The sequence below is a fragment of the Peromyscus maniculatus genome, chromosome 15 (assembly GCF_049852395.1).
Source record: "Peromyscus maniculatus bairdii isolate BWxNUB_F1_BW_parent chromosome 15, HU_Pman_BW_mat_3.1, whole genome shotgun sequence".
Lineage (NCBI taxonomy): Eukaryota > Metazoa > Chordata > Mammalia > Rodentia > Cricetidae > Peromyscus > Peromyscus maniculatus.
The window spans coordinates 35391109-35415369 of NC_134866.1; the positions used below are offsets into that span (position 1 = coordinate 35391109).

The 24261-nt window shown below is 40.0% G+C and overlaps 1 protein-coding gene and 2 long non-coding RNA genes across 6 annotated transcripts in view; 2 read left to right on the top strand and 1 right to left on the bottom strand.

Moving 5' to 3' along the window:
* Positions 1 to 24261, top strand: part of Ghr (growth hormone receptor) — a 249801-nt gene that overhangs the window by 42318 nt on the left and 183222 nt on the right. The gene's annotated exons all lie outside the window — the stretch shown is intronic.
* Positions 1 to 24261, bottom strand: part of LOC143268667 (uncharacterized) — a 28643-nt gene that overhangs the window by 3156 nt on the left and 1226 nt on the right. The gene's annotated exons all lie outside the window — the stretch shown is intronic.
* LOC143268666 (uncharacterized) lies at positions 21 to 22261 on the top strand. The gene is made up of 2 exons (XR_013044725.1): positions 21 to 3007; positions 3040 to 22261. It is a non-coding gene; the product is annotated as an uncharacterized LOC143268666 (long non-coding RNA).

Here is a 24261-nt window from a genome sequence, read left to right on the forward strand (position 1 = left end):
ACTGGAGTCAGGTGGTAAGACACAGCCCTAACTTTAAATAATTTACTTTCCAGAAGTAGTAACAGACATGTTTTTCTGGACACTATGGCTCTGGATTCTACTGAATTAACTAATTCTATCAAAATAAGGCCTTAGTCCATTGCATAAAATTTATCTGTTTCAGTTTCTTCTCGTATAAAATGTATAGACTAATGCCATGTAACATGAAGAATTAGAAATGATTGCAGGATACCTGGATTGCTACATGATAGATGATTTTCTAGAAGAGATACACCTTATTGCCTATGCTCCATGAGGCAAAAAATGTGGGAAATGCTGTTTGAAGGCTGCCTAGAATACCCTGGGAGCCTCAAGGAAGAACCAGCTCACGATATCAAGTCGGCTCTTCACTGACTAGGCATAAGAATGGGACATTCCAGGAACAGGTGTGGGCACCAGCAAGGAAGGAAAACAGGAATGCATGGCATGTTCAAAATGACAGATTGGGAAGTTTTGAGTATGACTGGGTATGGAGACCTAGAGCATCAGGAAGATAAGAGATTCATGGAAGAATGATTGCTAACTAGAGAGAAGAAAACTTACTTTTTTCCTCCTTTCCCTCCCTTCTTGCACACAGCATGTTCAGACATTTCTAACTTTTCTTTATACTTTGTTCTTGAAAGAAATTTCCATATGTACCATATGTGTAGGGGTGAGCTCACCTGTGTGTGTACATATAAAGAGCAGAAGTCAACTTCGGGTTTTTTTTTTCCTTTTCTCCTATTGAACATTATCTTTTTCCTTCCTTCCTTCTTTTTTTCCTTTTTAAATTTTTTATTTTATTTAATTAATATTTTTTTCATTTATCTTGCATACCTACTACAGTTTCCCCTCCCTCTTCTCCTCCCATGGATGGCCAGCAAGCCTGTGGGATGCTCAGCATTGACATTACAGATGTGCACAGCCATGCTTAGCTTTTTCTTTTTTTAACCTAGATACTAGCGATCCAAATGAAGGGCCTCAAACTTGAGCAGCAAACATTTTACTCACTGAGGCCTCTCTCCAGCCCTGCATTTCAAAGAAAGACTAAGAACACAGAATGGGAGGAAGGAAGTTAGGTCTACTTTTATAGAGTTACCATAAAGCTTGTTGGTTGTTTTCTTCAGATTACTAGATAATGTGATAATGATTAGGTAAAAGATTGATTAGGTAAAAGTTATGAGACCAGAAAATCCAAATAGTGGACAGTGATAGAAAGGATTACCATAGACTATAATACGAATCAAAGGGGAAATAGAAGGAAAGACCTGATTATTATTTGTTTATAGTTATTAAACTAGAAATAAATGATATAGATTAGTGAAGCATTGTGATTTTGATATGTGTCGTTAAAAATTGACTAGGCTGTGTTTCCACTGCTAGGTTTTCCAAAGAATAGAAAGATCTTGAGGGGTGTTTGGGGTGTTTTCTGTGGGAAGACCCTGGCTTTCTGTTTAGAAATGAATGAATCCCAGAGGAGGCACCTTTAACAGTGCTGTCATTCTACTGGGAGTAAGGCTGTGTCCATACATGTAGAAAGGATGATTTTTAAACATGATTAGTTAATGATGAATTGTGACGTAATGGTTACAAATGCTGTTTTGTAATTCTGTTTTCCACTTTCTCCCGATTCAAAAAAAAAATCTTGCTAAAAGTATATTTAAAATTGTTAAATGATACTATTTTAGGGATTGGTTTTTGATACCACAATTTAAGCATATCCCTAAGGAAACTGAAAATACACATCATATGTGTGTTCAAGTTCAGAGCACAAGAATCAAGCACTCTGTTCCCTGGATAAAGGTTTTGGCTTACAATGAGCAAAAAAAATTACCTTCAAACACAGATAAGCCTGCAAGTATTTAAAGGGTGGAGGCATCAATGAATAGTTTCAGAAATAGTTGAGATCCCCACAAGTAAAGTAATGAAAAGAATGTGCAATGAGAACACAGAATGTGCTAACAAAGTTTATAGTATCATGCAGAAATGCCATTATTTGGTACACTTAAGATAAAGTGGAAAAATGGTGTTTTCAGAGAGTTAAGCCTCCCAGCTGATGAGTGACAGGGCATTTTCTGGTTTCTGTGACTCTGTAGGCAGAAAACGGGCTTTGCTGCCAAGGGTGTCAGTAGAGGTGGGCGGATAGGGGACTTTCTGAGATGAAAGAAAGCTCTTGCTCAGAATAAAACCAGCTTGTGCTTAAAACAGAGAAGGCATATAGTATACCATATTTATTTGAGAATATTCTTTTAAAATTTTGGCTATCAAGCAATTTTTTAAAATTACTTCCTAACTAAACATTTCAGTGCTCTGTTTTATAAAAAGAAGAAAAAAAAAACAAATTCAAAAATTGTCTTCATGCCTAAAAATTATTCCATTTAGTTGTTGGATAGACAAGATCCATTGTTTCAGACCCATACTTGGATTTGCCAATGGAATGCGAGTATCCACTGATATACGGCGGCTGTTGTAGGAAAACCTAGCATACAATCAGAAAGATCATGCACTGTCTGTCCATTACTCATGGGATCAGCAGCAAATAAAGGACCATTGCAGGGTCTATTTATGTGTATACCACTAGAGAAAAAAAAGATATTTTTAAAATACTATTTTCAAGATAAGTTCTAAGCATTGGTTAATTGTGCATGCGTGTGTGTGTGTGTGTGTGTGTGTGTGTGTGTGTGTGTATTTGGATACATGCACCATGGTGTGCATGTGTAGGCTAGAGGGCAACTTGTAGGAGTCAGTTTTCTCCTTCCATCCTGTGTGTTCCGAGGAATAAGCTCCAATCCTCAGCCTTGGCAGCCAGCATCCTTATCTACTGAGCCATCCAGCTCCTGAAGGAATACTTCCATATGTTTATGCCAAATTGCCAGCTTTTCACACACAAACACACTAAATCTCCTGTCTCATATTCTCATTTGCCAAGACAAAACATGTTCTCATTAACGGAGAGTCTAGACTATGGGGTGCTGTGTACCTTCCATCAGTATCTGGGCTGAGGTGGAGCTAGCTGTTTAGATGTCAGTTATCATGGCCATACATAATTAGCATAGGCAAGTCTTTTCAGAAACTGTCCTTGATGTACTGGAGTGCAGAAAGTGAAATTAAAGCCTGGGATTATCCCTCATTGCACCTGAGAAAGGATGGCCTAATGGGTGCTCAATAAATGAGTGAAAGAATGTTTATCCTATAGGACAACACAACAACATATGCTTAATTCTACCTTTCATGGCTCATGGCTCACCTTTCCATGGGTTCTACAACTAAGCTATTTTAGGAACATAGAAAGAACAATAGGAACTTATGAAAATACCAACACCCAGATTGGAACCAGGGCTCCCTGACTCGTGTTCTACTTCTTTTCCTCTGGGAACTATTGGCCGATTAGAAATATGGGGTGGTCATTATCAGAAGCAAGGAATAGGTCATGAGTTCTTGGCACATCCTTCTTGGTGGGTATAGTAGTATTTTCAAAAAGTAATGAAGTCCTATTCACACTCCTCATATCGAGAAACCAACTCTCATTATTTCAAACATTGGCAAAACATCTCCTGTGTCTTCTATCCAAAGTTCTGTGTCACTGAGCATGTATGGAGATATATATATATATAGAGAGAGAGAGAGATTTAGAAATAGATATAGATATACATATACATGAAAGTTACAGTATCCAGAAGGCATGAAGGCATGACTGCCATGTAATTAACCCTAGAAATAAAGCATGGTGCAGTCCTAAGCATTCACTCATAACTCTTTTCTAGCCATTAAGAGATTAAAAAAAACATTTAAGTGCAGCTTCTCACAAATGTAAGGGTAAAAAAGACAGTATAGTGTCGTGTAATATAACTTCTGTGTACAAGCTAATCCTTGGCCAAGTTGATGATATCATCAGCTACTTAAAATTTCAATAGAGATTCCTTTTAAAATACTCAGTCTTTATTCTTCTTCATTGTTCATTTTATAGGTAAGTAAACTGAAGAGAAGGTTTCTATTGGCACTATAAAAAATGCATTTGTTCTTTTTGGTAAGGGACTTGGCTATCACCAACTAAGATGCAAAGGGTTAGAATTAATTTCCAACTTGGCTCCTCTGTTTGATAGTGTTGGAAGCCCTCACATCATGTTCGGCTTCTGCACATCTGCCATCTGCCTTAGACAATAGGCCAGTATATCAAATGTTATCTCACAGGTATGAAATGAACACATTTGCCAAGTCTCTCCTTTGGGGGAAATAGATTGCTTGAGGGTATTTGTTGCCTTTATAGACAAGAAAGAAAGAAATTATTTACTCTGATAGCTCCCAACAATAGTTAGAAGGAAGGTGTACTCTTGTCATAGTCAGATCACTACTCAAAGTAATAATACTTATAGGGATTTTTCAGACACTATGAATGGACAAGAGAGCTGTCACTGTGCATGTACTGGGAAATACATACACAGAAAAGAATATACTAGTAAATTCATTTGAGAGTAACATGATGTGTCAATATAAATTTTCCCTCTCAAATATAGACATTTATTAATTGTTTCTTAGCTGTGCTTTTCCACTGAGATTATAATCTTCTCAACTATTGCCTGTCAGTTTACTAGTTATTAATATTTCTTGTCCCACTTATTCACATATTTTCTTGATATATGTACTCATCTGGTATTGGTTCACCCCAGTCTACATCCATAATACTGTGTGATCAGAAAAAGGTATGTAGGGCAAAAGTGGTGATACATGAATATGATTCCAAACACTTAGGAAGGTAGATGGAAGCTAATGAATTCAAATTCTGTCTGTTTAACAGATCCTATTGGGGAGGAAGAAGAGCAAGAAGAAATGAGTAGGGAAGGAGAAGGAAGAGGGAGAAAAAGCAAAAAGGGAGAAGAATAAGAAAGTAATGCTCCCTACCCCAGGAATGAGCCCAACCCAGACATATGGGATGATAGTTCATGTAGGCTGAATACAGGGTTGTTGGTTCAGCTAACAGAAGCTTGTACACACATCTTCAAGTTATGAGGAGAACTTGTGGTAGAGGCATGAAAGTCATGGCTAGATGTGGTCTTGTGGAGGTGGCGTTTAGGATTAGAAATCTCTGTGCATTTTTGTTATGCAAAAGATTGCATTGGATATTTCAACCATTGCTACCAATGAATTTTGAGATCATCATTGAACATTTTTCCTGGAGATCATGTTAAACTTGGCTGTGTTCCCATTCTCCTTATACATGAATCCATCCTTGATAGCAATTTTGTCAGCTAAGACACCTGCTGTGATTTTTGTCAAGTAGAATTAAGCCTTTGTGAATCTACTTTTTGAAAAGAAAGGGACCAGGAAAAAGTAAATTATGGGAAGGACGAGGTAGAAACAGAGGGGGAGGAGGAAGAGGGGAAGGTAGAAGAAGGGGGAGAAAGGGAAGGGAGATGAGAAAAACCCAAAAGCTCCTTGAGTCTGGCCCTCTGAGATTCAGCCCTTGGTGAAGAGTATTACAAGTTGAGATGACGCCAGGCTGTTCCTATGATTCATCTCCTCTCTTGTCAAGGCCAGTTGAGGCGATGCCTTCAGGAACCTCCATACTTTGTGAAGAGATACTTTATGTCAAAAGGAAAACCATAAGCACAATAATAATTAGGCTTTCCAAGCAGAAAGGATTAGTTCTTGATTAGTGAACAACCACAACAACTTAAGGTCAAAGTATTGTCAGCTAATTCATTTAATAAGCTTCTTCATCATTTCCAAGGACTCTGTTTCCTCTTTGCAGGCCATTAGCAAATTGGGCAAATTACTCTCTTAAAATGTTGCTGGAGAGCTAACGATGGAGCATGCGGAAGTCTGAAGCCTGGCATCTCATATGCATCTATGTTAAGTCACTGTTTGACCTAAGGATACCGAACAAAAACCCATGTACTATGTTGGGGATCCTGAGTTCTAGAAGTTGGGACAACATAATTTGGCCTGAAATTTTTGTGTCAAGTATGCTTCACCCAACAGAATACCTATCAAGGCTATTAGAGGACATCTTGAATTCAGGAGAATGGTTGAGTACTAGAGTAGGAGTCGGTGTAGTGCCCTGCGTCACTAATCCCAACACTCCTGAAGAGGGGGGAAGATGATGAATCTGAGGCCAACCTGGAATATGCCATGAGATTCTTTCAAAAAAACAAAGGAACAAAAACTGGACAGAGTAGGCAATGTCTCAACAGAAAATCCATTCACTCCCATCGGAAACCCATGCCCTGAGTCGGGACATTGACTCCATTGTAGGGCATATCACTTTTCACACTCTGTTTTATTCAGGTGGTTCCCTCCCTAGCTTTATTAATTTCACCTTCTTTCGTTGCTTTTGGAAAACTCAGACTCCATGGCTTGGTGCTAAGTAAAGCTGCAAAGATGCTTTCAGGAATTGGGAATAGGCAATGCATTAGGCTTAGCATTCTCATACTCAGTTTGAGGAGCATAAGTTAATAGTTTCATCACATGTAGACTTACTTACCTCCTAGGATGGTTAATCCGTTTGTCAGCTTGTAGATATGACTGTTGAAGTCCCCATTAGCTGCTCACCTAAGATTGCTCAGTTGATAAATTGTGGGACTAAGTGTACCAAAAGAAAACAGTCTTAGGCCATGCTCTGCATGTGATTTCATGGGGTCTTTTCCCCTGTTAATGTGGCTGGATGTCCCATATTTCTTTCCACTGGGCATGTACTTTTCAGTCTCGGATCCTATGACCATTGAGTATGATTTTCTTCCTCCTTATACTTCCTTGGACCCTGAGCAAATCCATGTGGCAGTGAGCAGGTGTTGACATATCAGCAAGGTCACAGAGCACTGTATGCTTTTGCTGTGAGAATATTTTCATGGCATAGTCACAGAGGGAGGAGGCTGCAGGTGCTCCTAACAATTCCATGGCTTATCTTTCTGGAACGAAAAAAATATACTCCCCTTCATTCTTTCTGATTTCTTCCCTTAGGCTTTCGAATACCTACCAAAGGTAAGAGAACTGTGTGTATGCATACCGATAAAATACTGATAAATCTAGAATATCCTCCTCTCCTGAAATCTTAATTTTAAGCCTCTTTCTCCTTCTAAACTTTTATGCAGCTCTTAATTTATAGAATCATCAAGCTAATTTACAGCCCTCACATATCTATTACCTGGTTTAAATAGTTGACATCTCCTGGCCAGTGCAATATCATTTCTGTGCACACCCTAAGTTGTCCCCTCCCATATTGTTTTGAAGCAGATCCTGGCATCATTTCATTTCACTCATCACACTTAAATATAAGTCTCTAAATTAGAGATTATGTAAGTTATATTCATAATATCAAATTGATGAAAACTTTACCATAAAACTATAAATTATTGAATATTCAGGTAAGGTTCAAGTTACAATTGTCTCGTGAATGCCATAGTTTACTTTTTTATATTTTGCTTAAATAGGCTTCCAAGTAACACTCACATGTTGCAAATGTTTATAAACCATTTAAGCCACTTTTAATCTGTAGGTTATATCCCATCCTACTCATCCTTTCTTCTTCCTTCCCTCTCCCCCTCCCTCTCTCTTTTACTTTATCTCTGAAATTTATTTAGTGAAGCAACTGAGTTGAGGTCTTAGCAAGTTCCAAACTGACTGGTTTGTTTCCACACATGTACTTCTGTGTGTTTTTCAATGTCCTTGGTTTCTACATATTGGTAATTATACTTAAAAGTTGCAGCTGTCTTGAGAAAATGACCACATATATACTCAAACACACCAGAGGGTGAACTCCAGTTATTGCCCTGAGATCTCTGGTCAAAGGCCAGCTTTGGGACAAGGAGGAAGACCTGTGGCCCCAGAATAAGCTGCTGGTTGAGCCCACAGTCTGGAGCCAGAATATCTGGGTTGCACACCTGGTCCTGACACTTAGGAGCTGGGTAAACTCTGGAGAAATTACTTGACATCTCTGGGCTCCAGATACCTCATCTGTACCCGAGTCGTGGGATTGTGAAGATCAAAAGAATGGACATGTGTGTGTGCCTAGAGCACTGCCTTGTCAACTACTTATAAGTCTTAGTGCTGTTTGTGCAAGGCAGCTCAGACAGGGGTTCAAAGCCCGGAAGAACGGTGAAAACAAGAGGATCCGTGGGCGCAAATGGCACAGCTGTAGATGGACCGAGTGCAGCCTTCCCGAAAGCCTGTCCATTCCTGATCGCCCTTCCTTGACTGCCTTGTCTCCATCTCATTCCCTGCTTATTATGCCTTTAGCTTCTCCTGCAGCAGATCCCACGGGAGTTATTCATAATATGTGAAACGTTTGCTCATGAGTCAGTGAAGAAAGCAAAGGGTGACACCGATGCCCAGCGACCTCGGCGCCAGACTTGAAGATGTCTCGGGAGGTCTGTTTTGGCACTAGTCTCTGCTCAGCTACCGGTCCTCACATTATGTCTGCTTCTTATCCTGTTTTGCACTTCAAGAGTCAAAGGCCGATACTCTTATCAGTGTTTTCCTTCCATTCCCAATAGCTGCTGCCCTTAAAAGGAACCTTCTCGCTCTAGTTGCAGAGTATTTTCTTTTATTTGAGCATATTTGTCTTGAAGAAAAAAGGAAAAGAAAAAAAGCTGAAATCCAATTGCATTTTCTGCTTTTCCTGGCTTACTTCATTTTGCATTGATCCCGGACCACTTGAGTCTGGCTGTTCATGGTGCACGATTTCACTGTTGTCCGAATGTTTCTTTCTCGCCAAGGCATTTCTTTCTCAGTGGTGGATTTTTAGGCAAGCTCTGTAGGCATAGCTTGTTTTATGGTAATTATTCCTGGTGAGAAGGACTTACCTATTACCAAATGTTTCTTGTTTGGTTTCACATGGTTCCAGTGTCCTTGAAAGCAGGGACAGCAGAGCTGCAGGCCATCAGTTTTGGAGCTGTGCTATTTAACAGAAACACAGCCCTTCTCAATGCATATTACCTGCAGCTACTTATTCACTCCACAGACAGGTGAGCAAAGCAACCTTAGAACTTACGCATGCCTCTACAGATAGTAAAACCTAGAATATTCACCATCTGACTGAACAGACAGCTTCTCTGATCTCTCTTTTAAGAAGTAGCAAATCGATGTGTAAAAACAAACAGCTGCTAACTAGAAAAGAGAAATTGTAGAATTATCTAACTTCCTTAAAAAGTGCAAAACACTAGAAAAGAGTTGCATATTCCCTGGTGAACAGGCATGCAACCAAAATTATATGCATGCTTTTAGATGTTGAAAAAAAGGCAGATCTTTCTCTGTTTCTTTGCCTCTGAGACATGGGAGCACACAGTGGGCTAATTTTCTCTTTTGCTTTTCCATTTTTCTCTATTTTCCCAGAAGACAAATATCTTAGACTGTGAGAAGATTGGGAAATTTCTGGAGGTTGCTTTATCTTAGACATTGTTCCATTCCCCTCCCATCAAGGCCACACCTTCCCTCTGCCTCAGTCTGGCATGGCCCAACCTGCTGCTGACACTGAAGGGAATCTCTCTCAAGTCTCTAGGACCCTGTTTACTCAAGGACAGATCTGTGCCAACAGACATCAAGTCAAAAACAACTCTCTATACAGAAGCCTGGTTTAAAAGTGTTAGCTAATAGCAAGTAACTTGGGGAGAATTTTCCCTTGAGTTGGAAATAGAGTTGGAAGGGTAAATGAGAAAAAATAAAAACAAAAGATAATGTATTTGTTGATTGGATTGATTGATTTCTATCATCTAGATGCAATTTCATACACATGTTTCATTTAAATAATCCCCATAAAAAAAACCCTATATGGGAGAAGTAATGTCATATCTTGTCATAGCAAGACTCAGAGAATAAATAAAATTTCCACACTCTAAGTTCTGTATTCTCATAGGCAATGGCATGAGCTTCTAGCTTTCTGCTACATAATTCATTCAGTGTTAGCCTACTCCTTATGCTCACAAAATAGCTGCAGGAGATCCAGGCATCGTGTCTTTAGGTAACAAGGCACAAGATAGGGAATGAAAACAAATGGATGACAATCCAGCCAGGCTTGTTTTCTTTCTTAGATTGTTGGTTGGTGCCTTCAGCTGATACATACTTCATCAGCTCTTAGGATTTTCTTTTTTTTAAAGAGACATGAATTTTTTTTAAAAAAGTAAACTGGGCCCATTGTCATCTCATTTTTTTTTTTCACAAACATGTTCTGTAGACGCAAAAACCAGGGGGAATTATCACCAAAGAAGTCTTCGTTCAAAAAGTCAAACTTAAAAGTTGAACTCTGGTTCAAACACTTGTAGGTTTTCAGATGAGTCTGACAGAATAAAGGTCCAGATGCTCCCTCTGACATCCTGGACATGAAACAGAGATCCAAAAGGTGAAATGATTTCCTTCTGCATCTACAGTCAATTAAAGGGAGCTCCAGTGAGGAGTGCAATTGCCAAGTGTATCCTCAGCCAGATGTGGGGACAAGTGATGATGCTCTCCATATCCTCACTGTGTATCGGGTGTCTCTGCAGCTCAGGGCAGCCATCCCTGTGGTAAGGGCACAGGAGGGCTTTGTGAAACTGCTGGATCCCATTGGCTTGGCAGAGACAAAGGGCCATGTGCTGAAGCTCGAGCTGGAAAGGGAAGTGTCTGGCACTCCCCAGATGACTACTGTTCACTCAGCAAAATCTCTTCTCTTCCAGTTGCCCACAAGCTACAGGCCAGAGTGATGCTTGTTTTGCTATAAAAAGCAAAAACAAGCAGTGATGTCTTTAAAAAGTAACTGCTCATGCACGCACTTTTCATGTTGATAGGGAAGTGCTCCAAGTGGAACCCCTATCAGACACCTGATACCGAGAGCAAAGTTATGTCTCCTTTTTTTCCTTCTTTTTTTTTTTCTCTGCCAGGCATGGAACCACAAGAGAACAGTGAGTCCTACAAAACAGCTTGCACAGGCAAACAGAATCCACCCTTTTGTCACCTGAGGGAATCAGCCAGCTCCGGGGAGTTAGTCTAGTTTTCTGAGCAAAGAAACTTAGTTACAGCACCGTGAGTGGACTATGGAAACAAGAGAGGGTTTTTAAATGAAATACCATAAGTCTACTGCGCTCTATATAGATCACAGCTTGAAAAACTCACAGAGTCTGCCAGTCATATCAATGGGTGAGGTGGACCCCTTTTAGAGAAACTGCTGCAACCTGGAGTGTTGGGTCTGATTCATCCTGTTCCCTTCCCTTTTCATGGAAGTCAGACATTTGGAATTTCGTGTGAACAATCCACTTTGTTGGTGCTGACAACCACGGATGTCACTAGCTCATCTGGCCCCTTTGCCCAAATTAGAAAACAACAGCCCTTTCCTCGTGCCAACTCCAGAGCTGTATAAGTCAAAGGAAGGCTGGAATTAAGCTCTCATTCACCAGAGACTGTGCAAGCTGCCCAGGTGGAGATGACCACCCCCAGAATTACTCCTGGCTCATGATCCAAACAAAACCTATCAGTGGGCTACACTCAGCCCACAGCCTGAAGCTTACAGCCCGCAGCCCGCAGCCCGCAGCCCACAGCCCACAGCCCACAGCCCACAGCCCACAGCCTACAGCCCACAGCTTAACATTTTGCAGCCTCTGTAGCTGTGGTTAAAACAAAGTTCTGGGGTCACATCACCTGGCTTTAAATCAGAACTCGGACATTTATACAAATGACTTAAGATTTCTCTGCCTCAGTCATCTCTGTTTGTATCGGGATAAATATACACTTGAACCTACTTCATAGCATTCTTACAAGGACAAAATTAAGTAATTGTGAAAAAGAGCCATTCAGAGCATAACATACAGACTAGATCTAGTAAGTGTTAGTAATGTGAAAGACTAATTTTTCACACGTTTTGGCCATCTCTGTGAGTCAAGCTTTGCTAAGTAAATCTAAGCATGTAGTAGATGGATGAGTGAACTGAGGCCTTCGTAGCTTTTACTCCCAGGAGTATGTTGTAATTCACCCTGTGAATATGTGTAGGCAAGGAGCTCAAAACAGCAAGATCATGTGCCCCTGACTGACTAAGGCAACCAGAAACTTCAGTTAAATATAAATGCTGTATATGAGCTACTGCTCCTGGCACAGGCTACCTAACACCCTTCACAATGACATCTAAAAGCCACTAAGAGAAGATTAAGTCAGTAGCACGTGTTAGAAAAGGCAAAGATAGGCGGGCTATGTTTTAGAAGTATTTGCAGGGAGACAATTACAAAGCGCTGGAGTTCAGTGTGGGAAGTACTCCATTATTTGACGCCATCTTCAAAACTGGATAGTTCCCGCAGGGACAATTCGATGCTTTAAAAACTGTCACCATTGTTTTTACATCCAAGACAGATAAGGCTCAGGCTAAAAGGCTGGTTCTTAGCTCCAAGTCTACACTGGAAGGGGAATGCTGTGTGTTAACTGTAGTGAAATATGTGCTTAGCTACAAGGATTTGGGAGTGAAATGAGACTGAATTCAGTGGTTCTGCTCTGCTAGACCCAATCATGTCTAATTTTTTTCTAAGTACAGCCTATCAGATTTACTATAAAACATGTTGATAAAATTTAGCTCCACTTACTTGTAGTTAGATAATTTTTTCTCTCATTTTGTTAATGTCAAAGCTTCCCATAAAAACTTACTAAGCACCAGGCAGTGGTGGTACACGCCTTTAATCCCAGCACTCAGGAGGCAGAGGCAGGCCAATCTCTGTGAGTTTGAGGCCAGCCTGGTCTACATAGGGAGATCCAGGAAAGGCACCAAAACTACACAGAGAAACCCTGTCTTTAAAAAACCAAACCAAACAAAACAAAACCAAACAAAACAAAACAAAATTTACTAACATTTATATTCACAGGTTTATTCATAGGTTCCATTGACATGAAAAGGCAACAATAACCCCTAAACTCCTATTTTATTCATTTATCATGAACTTGGCCAAGCCATCATCAATCTAAAGCTTCTCCCTTTAGACCAAGATTTCTCAATCTTGATGCTATTGACATATAGGGCCAGATGTTCCTTTGTTCTGATAAAAGCATAAAGTCCTGAGAGGTCCTTAGCAGCATCCTTGGCCTCTTATAACTGGGTGATAACAACCATCCCTCCCTTTGCATTAAACACAATTGTACACTAGGATTATATTCTAGGGAAGAGAAGAGGCTCAATTTGGTTCCTACTCTCTTCCCCAGAGGTAACAAAGATACTCTAAAGGTGGGAAACTTTCACAAATAAGGCAGTCTACAAGTTATGCTGCTGAAATGCTGAGACATGAGCCTACAGTCACCAAGTTTAGCACATGGATGTTTCTGCCAAACCATCTAGCAACTTGTCCATGTGTCATACAGACTGCTTAAAAAAAAAGACACTCTAGAAGACTGGATCATCACCTAGGCCACCTACCTTTTTCATGTTTGCCCAGACTTCTTCTAGACATAGTACTGTTAGTCTGTCTTCACTCACATAAAAACTCAACTGGAAAAATATCAATGATTTAGGAAGCAGAAAGGTAAGCATGGTGGTACATCAGTATAATACAAGCACTCTGGAGACTGAAGTGTGTAGCATGAATCTTAAAAGTTCTTATTAGTAAAATCAAACCTGAGCCAAGTATTGGGGTGAACACTGGAAAATCAGAGAGCCAGAACAAGCCACAGCTACCTCACCTCGTTGGACCCTCAGCTGGTCTTGTCTCCTCAGACTGGAGGCTTCTGAGTCCTCATCCAGAATGGGTCTCAGCTGAATTGCTGCTCAAAAACCTGAATGCTTAACCAGGCCAAATGCCTCTAGTTTCTGGTCCTCATGCCTTATATACATTTCTGCTTTCTACCATCACTTCCTGGCTTGCTTTCTGGCATTAAAGGCGTGATGAGTCACCATGCTTGGCTGTATCCTTGAACACATGGATTTCTGCCTCTGGAATGCTAGGGTTAAAGGTGTGCTACCACTGCTTATCCTTTATGTTTAATATTGTGGCTTCTCTGTCTCTGACCCCAGATAAGTTTATTAGCATGCACAATATTTGGGGGAATACAATACCACAGAAGTGGGGCATCGTGAGTTTAGGGATAGCCTGGACTACATAGTGAGACTCTTCTTCTTTTCTCCTTCTCCTCCTCCTTCTCCTTCTTCCTCGCATATATTACATCTCAACTGCAGTTTCCAAGAAAAAAAGCACAGAGGGACATCATCAGAGGTCTTCATGGCCATCTCTCCCATTTTAAAGTGCAAGATGCTGAGGTCTGGAGAATAGAGTCTGCAGCACAAATATCTCTAATAAACCTCAGCTATTCAAGCCATAGCCTGGGATTTTCAAAAACAGAGGCTTGGAATATATCGTTTGATTGAGTGAAATGTTTAAAATTACACTTGTGGCAATTTTTTAAATCCTAGGAATCAGGAAGAAAAAGAAAGACAAAATAAAAATGTTCTTCCAATTGAAAGCACAAAAATTAAGGAAAACATCAATTTGTCTTCTGCCTTGACATCCAGAAATATGCATTCGTTTGTTCTTTAATAACATATGATTGCACAGTATCAGCCAATTGTGGATGATTGATTTCTACCCATTTGCCTAATCACAGTTATGAATTTTGTCTCCTGAATAAATTATGATTAAGATGTTGAAGAAATAATGGCTTGAGACTACTCACTTCTTCCTACTTCATGCACTATTGTGATCTCCATATAGTTTGTAATCGCAAACTAGGATCATGTGACTGAATCCACCCCACTGGTACAGGATGACCATCCCAGTATACTAATTTCATTTGTGGAGGAAACCAGTAATTACACATCTAAAATCTGTAGCATGTGCTTGTACACTCATGTGGCCCCCTCTCCCCTCTCTCTTCTCTCCCCCCCTCTCTCTCCCCCTATCTGCCCCCCACCCCGTGTGTGTGTGTGTGTGTGTGTGTGTGTGTGTCTTGTTTGCTCCATGTAATACTTGACCTAAACAAATAAGAATAAGGCAGAAAATTATTAAGTTCAGATAATGTTCAAGCTGGGAATGAGAACATCACTGGGATAAAGGTGGAAAATGTTTTTCTGTTGTGTACAAGTTTTGATTACAGGTGTACATTGCAGCTTATTGCCTCAAGCTGTCTTTCACTTGTGATTACCAGGGTTAGGCAGTTATGGAGCTTACTTTTCTGCAGTCATATTCCAAATCTCTCCCAATGCTCAATCTTCTGTGCAATATAAAGAAAACTTCCTACTCTGGTTTGCTGTAAAAGTTATTGAAAGACCAGGAAATGCCTTTGACCTTGTTTTGGGCTGAAAATGGATGATCTCATTCAGAAATGGGTACAGTGCCAAAATATGGAATGTGCTATTAAAATAAGCACATGATTTGTTTAAAAACAAAACAGAACAAAGCTTGTCTAAGGGGTGGAGCGGCGACCTATTCTAGCTAGCTGCCTTAAAAACTGATTGAAAGAGATGTGTATATTAACCTAAGACACAGTAGACTGCAGTCACCTTTTGGCAAGAACATAAAATGAGGAATCCTTTTGGACAATGTCTATGCATTTAACAATTATTAAGTAAGAACCTGATGTTGTGGGTGATACAAACTCCACAATGATTAGGTCAAAGTCTTCTGTTATATGTTGTGATTGGAGACAGTAAAGATAAATACATATTATATCATATAGAAATAAATGCCAGGAGGAAAAAAATATGACAAAGGGGTAAAATGTATGAGGAATAGGTGAAGTGGTGGTGGATGAATGAGCTGGTTTGTTAAGGGATATCTCTCTAATAATGAATCATTTTCTCAAATAATTGATGGAGTTAAAAAGAAGGCTTCATAGATATCGGAAGAAAAATATCAGGAATTAATCTATGTGTTCCAACAGGAAATTTATTAGAGTACAAAACAGCTGGCCTTTATGTGTTTAGAAAGAAAAGGAATGAGTTAAAAGAGAGTATGGAGAATTTGGGGAAGCATGAAGGAAGCTTTACATGAATACCCTGAGCTGATGACTGTCAGTACTGATTGGACAAACCTTAAAATTAAAATGTGTATCCGCAAATCTCATCTCTGGTTTTGTAAGAATAAGACCCAGGGCCTTGACAAACCTTACTAGGCAGATTTCAATGAGTTGTGCTGACCACGGAATGGTCTGTTGGAACTTCCCATCAATGTTTAAGGACCTCAGAAAGCAAAACTTGGCATGGATTGCCTAGGTTAAATGGTGCTATGAATTTGGGTCAGGAGGAGACACCATCTAGATTATAGCTGAGGGTGGACATTGGTCCAATTCACCAGACTGCATGCCTGATTTTCATTGGAAGTCAGCTTGCAGGGCCAAGCTAGAGAAAAGAAGTAAGACAGTTACAAAGACAAAAGTTGAAAGAGGAGACTATGTGAGATATTCTGTGTTATCCAGACCCTACTGCTTCCACATCCAGACTTCACCGTCCTCGACTTCAGGATGAGCAATCCATTCTTCTGAAGACTGAGGACTTTTGCTGGCTGAGACAAGGATGCTGTAGACTTCAGTCAGGGAACCTTTCCAAGAATGCCTTTTAGAAGTTCTCACCTCCCCCGCCTCCCACTTTGATTGAAAATAGATTTTTTTTCCTCACATAATATTTCCTGATCACAGTTTTCCCTCCCTCTTCTCCTCCCACCCGCTCCCATCTGTATCCACCCTCTTTCTATCTCTAATTAGAAAATAAACAGCTTTCTAAAGGACCATAATAAAAATATATAATAAAATAGAATAAGATTAAAAAAACTAATACTTCAGAATTGAACAAAACAAATAAATGGAAGAAAAAGAGCCCAAGAGAAGGCACAAGAAACAGAGACCCACTCATTTGCACACTTGGGAATCCCATAAAAACACTAAAATGGAAGCCATGGTATAGTTGCAAAGAATCTATAGGGTAAAAAGTGAGAAGAAAAAAATATTAATAAAATAAAAAATAATAGGATAATTTAACTTTAAAAAAAAAAGGAAGAGCCCTGGCATGACATTATGAGACAAAGAACCTCCAAAGACACCCTTTGAGATCATTTTCTGTTGGCCATCTACTACTGGGCATGCAGCCTGCCTTTAACAGTAGTGTGTTTCCCCACTAAGTGTCCCTTGGAGGAAACTAAATTTTCATTTTCAAGTGCTTATCAATAGGAGCTTGCTTCTGGGTTAGGGATGGAGGCATGTTTCCATTTTTCTTCTCAGCTCTTGGACCCCATCTGGTGCAGACCCATGCAGGCCCTGTGCATGCTGCCTCTGTCTCTGTGAGTTCATAAATGCATTGGATCCTGTTGGTTTAGAAGGCTTTGTTATCTTGGTGTCCTTCATCCCCTCTGACTCTTACACTCTCTCCGCCTCTTCTTCCTAGGGGTTCCATTAGCCCCGAAAGGAGGGAGCGATTTGACGGAGACATCCCATTTAGGGCTGAGTGTTCCAAGATCTCTCACTCTCTGAATAATATCTAGCTGTGAGTCTCTGTATTTTGTTCCCATCTGCTTCAGGAGGAAGCTTCTCTGATGATGGCTGATCTATGAGTATAGCAGAATGTCATTAGGAGTCATTTTTTTTTTTGGCTATATATTTTTTTCTTAGAACAGTATTTGTTGTTACCCTAGGTCTCAGGTTCTTGGTCATGCAAGAAATGTCAGTTATGGGTTCCATCTCATGGAATTGGCCTTCAGTCACATCAGATGTTGGTTGCTTACTCCCACAAGCTTTGTGCCACCATTGCGCTAGCATATCATGTAGGGATGACACCATTGTAGACCAAAGGGTTTGTGAGTGGCTGGGTGTTTACATTTTTACTTTAACAGCATACAGGGTACCTTCCTGTACCAAAGATGTTAGCACATAGGGGTGAAGGCGCTATGTAGGCACAAGCTCAACTTCTCCATGTTCAATGAGTTGTGTGGGTGTTACCTTCAGCAATGAAGGCTTGCCATCATTTTCTGGAGAGCAACATATAGTCTTGGCAACAGCCTGGGTTCCTTGGGGATTCCCACGGGACCCCTTTGGCCAGTTGAAACAACTCAATTAGATATAGCCCAATCTTAATACTAGAAACGATTTAATGACAAGAGATGTCCAGTTGGGGCCCTGTCTCTCCCATTATTTGGTGATTTCATTTAGATTGCCTTCATATGTATATATTTTAGGAAGCTTCTACTATATTAGGTTTCCATACTACCTTTCTCAAATTAACCATCTCTCCCTGTATTCCTTCCCTCATCCTCCCCTCATCCTCCCCTTTCATTCCCTTCCCTGCTGACCCTCTCATTCAAGTCATTGAAGAAGGTATCAAAAGATGGAAAGCTCTCTTGTGCTCATGGATCAGTAGGATTAATATAGTAAAAATGGCCACCCTACTCAAAGTAATCTACAGATTCAGTACAATCCCCAACAAAATCCAACACAGTTCTTCATAGGTCTTGAAAGGACAAGCTTCGGCTTCATATAGAACTGCACATGCTCGAGAAAAAAAAAAAAAAAAGAAAACAGGAAAGCTAAAACATTTTTCTGTTTAGTTTTTGTCTGGATAACCCAGCTATTGGTGAGAGTGAGGTGCTGAAGTCTCCCACTATCAGTGTGTGATGGTCAACATGTGATTTAAGCTGTAGTAGTGTTTCCTTTGTGAACTTGGCTGCCCCTGTGTTTGGTGCACAGATATTAAGAATTGCAATATCCTCTTGGTGGGGTTTTTCTTTGGTATTTAGAGAGGTTTTTTTGTTTGTCTGTTTGTCTGTTTGTTTGTTTGTAAATGTGAATAGAGGCTGGGCGGTGGTGGCGCATGCCATTAATCCCAGCACTCAGGAGGCAGAGCCAGGTGGATCTTTGTGAGTTTGAGGCCAGCCTGGTCTACAGAGCGAGATCCAGAACAGGCACCAAAACTACACAGAAAACCCTGTCTCGACAAACCAAAAAAAAAAATAAATAAATAAAATGTGAAACGAGAATGGCCGTGTGAACTAGCTCTTTCCCCTCTTACCTAACTTGTGTTATGTATTTTGAATACTCAACTTTAAAACCGAGTCACATGTCCCAGTTGGAAGCAGTTTCTTCTCTGTTTCAAGGGCAGATTTTTACCTAGCAGCTTCACAGGCTTTCCCTGCCTTGGGGGCATTAGGCATGCATGTTGAGAGTTGTCGGACAGTAGAGAAAGCAGGACTGGCATGGAACCAGCAGAGACTGTGCTGGAAGTCCATTTCTTGGGGTTACGGAGAATTCTTTCCAAGCCCAATCTTGGGACCGTTGAATCAAGAACGATAAAACAAGCAAGGAAACACGTCCAGGTAAAGGGCAGAGGGCATGGACAGGTCCTTACTGCAATGATTCTGTGCATGTTTTACTTGATTCTGTGCTTATGAGTTTTGTTTTCTTTGGTAATCTATAACTTTCTTTTTTTTTTAAAATTGCTACAGCTCATACATTTGGGAAACAGTTTTTGATCATCTACAGAGTTCCAAGCTCCGTATCATGCATGTTAAAACAATGGGTAACATTGTACTTGCAGTTATGAAATTCACAGTTTTGTTTTATGAAAGGAAGTGAGAGAAAAGGAAAAGAAAGAAAGAGAAGGCCTAGCAATTTAAAAAAAAGTTAAAGAAAGATCCTTTGCAGATATGAAAGCAAGGAGACATTATTTAGAGTCATACAGTCCTGAGCTGTAGGTAGCTCTCAGATTTTAATCCAGGGAATCTTTGTGAGATCACCTAATTGTCAGAAATGGGTCTTAGATTTGACCAATAATCGTTTAGTTTTGACAAGCTACTTTGTCACGCTATCCATGTCAATCGCTTATAAAATAAAGAGAACAGATGCTTAATGATTCATCGAGGACTTGTGTTGAAGCTAAGAGTTATGATAGACTCTTTATATTCTTGTATTATTCACTGCATATAGCATATTGAGGGAAATAAATAACCTTGTCCTATTAGTTAGATTATAAATGTGCACATTTCTGATCTAATATATTTGACATCAGAATGCAATCTGCGATTTATAAGTGCATTACATATGGATTTTTTTCTTTTACGATATCTGTTTTAAAGTAAGACTTTGTACTTTTACAACCAATTGTCTCTTTGAAACAAAAAGAATAATATTCTCTTTAAGTTGTAGTTAGTGAAATATCTAAGTTTTGCTTCATGATACAATTCCCTGCTCTACTCTACCTCTTGGGAACAAAAACTAAAAAGTGTTGCTAACATACAAGTTGTATTTCCCTTTACTCTCCATGACACAGTAGTTTGGGTCTATCATTAGAATAAATTGTAGATGTCCTATGTATTAGATATTAATAAGAGTGTGTGTGTCACTGTTGCTAGACTTTATCTAAGACTTAATATACTGTATATCCTACAAATGAATAAAAAACTGGGTGGTGGTGGTGGTGGTGGTGGTGTGTGTGTGTGTGTGTGTGTGTGAATTTAACATTACTATTTGTTTGACATTGTCTGGTGACGTTACCAATTTTATCTTTAGGATAAGAGCCTATTGAATTCTTAGATCTATAAAAAGGAACTTGACCTAAATACACCTGGATGATAACAGAATTTTCCCTCGACTTTCAGGATCTTAAAAGTCTGGGTCCTTACGAGGAAGCAGGGTTGTAATTATTAACAGTTGATTATGAGGCAAAGTCATCGAAAATTAACTGCAGTATTCTTTGACCCCAGTGCTTGTAGACAAGCTGCTAATCTTGGATAAACATGAGATTATGTTACTGATCTAATAAATATGAGGTTATGCTACTAATCTAATAACATTTAACACTGGAAACTTCTGAAGTATATTAAAATTGCTTCATTTTGTATGTGTTTCTTTCTCTAACACAGAATCTTGGGCCTTTTATAGGTCAGAGTGTTATTTCCAAGCAAGTTACTGACTAGCACAGTAATTGCCCATGTTATCAAGTCAGCCTTTTCATCAAACTGATTCCAGTTTCAAGTTGACTTCTTAGAAAAGAAAAGATAGCTAGTCTTTGTAGATAATATTTGATTTAGGGAGTGAAACCTTTATTGTAAAAAGTTCTTTGCTTTCTGTCCCTGGCAGTCAGTTGCCTGATAATCCTTTCTGACTCTGCTTTTAATTCAAAATGGGTATTATGAAGTCACCCGGGCTAACTGAAGGGAGGTATTAGCATATTGTGTGTGTTCGACCTTTGCCTTTCTACCTCAGTGGTCCTCTGATCAAGTGGCTTCAACATGGAGGTGCAGTTGTAAAATTACATGTGGCGGAATTTGAAAAGGCCTATTAGTTGAGGTCCCATCAAGAGAAAAAAAAAAAAAAAGAAAAGAAAAGAAAATGAACTCAGAAGGCTCCAGAGACTTTAATGGTGGGTGTGACTGAAGTCACCAGCAAGGCATGTTTAGGTTCAAGGGTCCCAGCTGTGATGGGATGCTATGATCACCCACGGGTCTGAAGCCACTGTGGGAGGAAGTGATATGACGGTAGAGCTGGGCGAGTGACAGCCATGGCAGAGGCTTTGTGTCCAAAGTGGAAGTCTTGCAGTGACCTAAGCTCATCTAGAATGCAGAAGAATGGGAAAGACATTCTCAACTTCTCTTTCAGCCTTCTTCTTATCTTCATTGTTCAAACCAAATAGGAAGTGAGGCAGAAAACCAGTCTGAAGATTCTGTCCATGGCACTCAGCTTCTTGAACACAGAGCTGGATTATAGGGCCAACCAGGAAAGAACCAGCCCAGATTAGAAATGCTATTTTAAAACTCAAATTCTGCCAAAAAAGAATGGTATATTTAAGGAATTCAGAGCCCTGACCTCATTTGATCTTGGTTTAATGTCCACTTTCTGAAGCTTTCTTACAAGTATGCTTGTAGGCATGTGACAACAGCGAAGAGAATTGCTGGTCAACTCAGCCGGCTCTACCCTCACTTCTAAGAACTATGGGGCCCAGACTCCTATTTCTGCCCAGTGCAGAGTATACAAAGAGGCAGAGAAAGTAACAAATAAAAGTCACCAAGACTCTCACCAGGAAGTGTTATAGCTAGCAATGGAGTGATTGTTTGGTAAAGAAATCCAGCATGGGCAGATGCATGAAAATGATTTGCAAATGTTTTCACAACTGTATGAGGATGTTTTGGCCCACACATCTGCCAGACCATGGAAGCTTCATTTATAAACTGACTGATGTTTTTAATGAATGGAGAGCTCCAAAAGAGGATAGATTGCCCTGTAAATGGGGTTATTATCCAATCTACCTATCTGCCAAAGGGAAGGTTGTTTGGTGTTATATTGAATTACCAAATTGAAAAAGAAGATGAATATTTAAAAAAAAATTTTTTTTTTTTTATTTTTCGAGACAGGGTTTCTCTGTGTAGCTTTGTGCCTTTCCTGGATCTCGCTCTGTAGACCAGGCTGGCCTCGAACTCACAAAGATCCACCTGCCTCTGCCTCCTGAGTGCTGGGATTAAAGGCGTGGGCCACCACCGCCCGGCAAAAAAAGGATGGGGGCCTGGAGAGATCACTTAGCCATTAAGAGCCCTTGCTAGCCGGGCGGTGGTGGCGCACGCCTTTAATCCCAGCACTCGGGAGGCAGAGGCAGGTGGATCTCTGTGAGTTCGAGGCCAGCCTGGTCTCCAAAGCGAGTTCAGGAAAGGCGCAAAGCTACACAGAGAAACCCTGTCTCGAAAAAAAAAAAAAAAAAGAGCTCTTGCTGTTCTTTCAGAAGATTGGCGTTTGGTTCCTAGTATCCACATCTGGTGACCCACAGAAATCCAACTCCAGCTCCAGGGAATCCAACACCCTCTAGGGGCACCCATATGCATATGCACATGCATACAGGCAAACACACACATACATATAAAAAGTAAATCTTTAGGAAAAGGAAAAAAAAAGCATCACCATGTGATAAAATTTGCATTTATGAGTTACCATTTGTTATACACAATTTATTGAAGCCAATATTGGTTATCTCCCCTCTAGCATCTGAGAAGAAATTAATGATCCTATATCACAGATTTTTTTCCCCATGGTTTGTTATTACAATATTTTATTTCTCTTGCTTCATCATACATTTGCCTAGTAAATTGTCAACCCAGATTAATTTCATGTCTTTTCCTATATAATGCCAATTTTTCAGTGCTCAATGTGATGGGAGAAAAATTAAACAATGATGACTTGTTTTATGTATATGCCCCACCCCTAAATATACTGGGCTATTTATTGGTAATGTCTGACAGCTCCCCATATTTTTCCAATCTATTCAGTTTCCTACTCTCAGACAATTATTTTACATCTCCTCCCCTATCTTCAAGCCTCCCTTACTTTCTGTATTTTACCTCTGTGCACTTAACCTTTCTTACAAATCAGAAGTAATCCGAGGTGTGCCACAAGCTCCCTCTGCCACACCTCTACACGCCCCACTCCAGGCATCCAAACGCTCCCTTCTCCTCCTGTTAACAGAGAACCTCGATTGAACATAAACCTCTCTGTGTGACTCTTACTCCCTCCCTTGCTTTATACTCAGGGACGTGAACTCAATCATTCTCCCCCTCCTCTTCTAGCATGACCTCCCCAAATTGTTCCAGACTTTAGGCAAACATGCTATTGTGTCTCTATCTCATCTTATAAAAAAGCAAATACATACTTGTTGAGTTGGTGTTTTTCATTAGACACTGCCCCAGTTTTCTCTTTCTATTGTCTTCAGTAAAACCCTTCAAGAACTTCGCTTATACTGTTGAGTACGGGACAGAGGCGTGAGTCGTGCTTGCTGTGACATTCACTCACCTAGCTCCTTTGGGAATGCTGTGACCAGTTTTCATCGTACTTGATCCTTGTAATGCACTTTGTTTATCACTGAAATTCTACCTTTCCCCGAGTCTCCCACACCTCGCAGGTCCTCCCACTAAGCTTCCATGTTTTCTTCATTATTTCTCCAGATTTTAGGATAACTCAGTCCTAAGCCTCAGCATGTCCCTGTCCCTTCCCTCCCTCTCTCCCCACCTCTCCCTTCACACATCCTTCCTTCTCTTCCTTTATTTTGTTCTTTCTCTTTTTCTTTCTTACCCCATTTACCACAACCAACACTCCCTGCTTCTGTGCCAGAAATGAAAGCTCTCGTGATAATACTTTTTTTAAAAAAAAATCAAGCCACTATAATTGTAAGAAGTAGTCTATGCCTTAGCAGCTAGTGAGTTGCTGGAGGGGCGTGGGGGAATCAACATTTTATGAGAGAGTGATGTTATTCTTGTAGCTTTAAAAAGTTTATTGACTGAAAACCTGAAATTTTATTTCTCTTGAATTCTAGATATGTCTATCCATCTACCTTGTTGGTAACTCTACTTGAATGCC